The following is a 1384-nucleotide window of genomic DNA, read 5'->3' as shown; positions in this document are numbered from 1 at the left end:
TTTATAATTAGCTTCATATACCACAATTTGCTTAAGCATTTTACTGCTAACTTCTTAATTTGTTTCAACTGCCCTCTTTATGCCTAACTCTTTAAAATAGATAGATATTTTTTCTTTAAGGTAGATTTTTTAGAAACACAGAAAATTGATAAAAGTCTTTAATACTCTCATTTTCTGCTACCAAATTGACTTTGATAAAGTTTGTACCAGTTTATGTAATTGCAATAAATACAGGTATCACTCTCTATTATCTCCTCACTAGAATTCCTTGTATTATTTGCTAACTTGATGGTGAAATGCAAGTTGATGTGTTATTTTTGTGTTTTGAGAGTGTAAACTATCTTCATTAGAAACTATCTTCATTTAAAAAAGTTGTCAGTTTTCATTTTAATTTGTGCTAAGGTGGTTGGGAAGTATAGTTACATAGTAGGGCTACCTCTCACTTGGCTTGTGAAATTGCTATAGGTTTGCTGAAAAGAGAACATCCGATAACAGACTTCTTGTACAGAATATGAGTTCAATATTCTTTCCCTGAGTTAAGCCTTCCAACCAATCCGAGCCCTTACCCTCATCGTGCATTTCCGCTCACCCAGTGAGTTAATCCAGCATTGTCAGCCATTTACATGCAGATGTGTAAAGGTTGGGTTTCACTGTGAAAGCCAGCAGACATTATATCAGGAGTATTAGTCTGCTGAAGCCTGTGGTATTGAGACACAGTTATTTACGTGCTTATTTATAACATTTTATTTAGTTGGGTTATACCTACCTATTTTAAAAAAAAAAATTTCAACAAATAATTCAAAGCCATGTAAAGGTTCTGTTGTCCATAACTGGCATCCTGCAGGGAAGATGGCTATCTTTTTCTGTGGCAGCATAGCACACTATGCAGTTAGCACAACAACAACATCTCAAAAGTAGTCTTTGAAGTACTAGACATAGAATCGTTTTGTATCTGTTTTGTGCACACACACCTATCTTCATTTGTCTAGTTGCCAGAATAAAATACTACTCAAACTATAGCATACTTCCAAATGAGTTAGGAATGGTTAAGTGCTTCACTTTATAATCAAAAGCTACCATCTCTATGCACCTAATGTAATCATAGAAGAAAAGAAATTTCCTCCATTTAAATACAAAGTCACCCTTTATTGTAATAAATCGTCATCCTGAATTCACCGGAGTGTATGTGTGTCATGTGAATGGCCAGCATGCATTTTAATTCTATTTCCTGGGTCAACTGTGATTTGCATTCCTTGTGCAGGAGACAGTAGTTCTGCAGCGTTAGTCAAATATTCAAGAGTGTGTTCACAAGACATCCTCAGAGAGTTGCCCCTTTCAGAGGTTGCAGGTCTTCCTCGACTTCCTAAAACCCAGGGAAGTTTCT

The sequence above is a fragment of the Echinops telfairi genome, unplaced genomic scaffold (genome assembly GCF_000313985.2).
Source record: "Echinops telfairi isolate 266 unplaced genomic scaffold, ASM31398v2 ScPeMD7_4225;HRSCAF=4972, whole genome shotgun sequence".
NCBI lineage: Eukaryota > Metazoa > Chordata > Mammalia > Afrosoricida > Tenrecidae > Echinops > Echinops telfairi.
Note: the sequence above shows the minus strand (reverse complement) of the source record.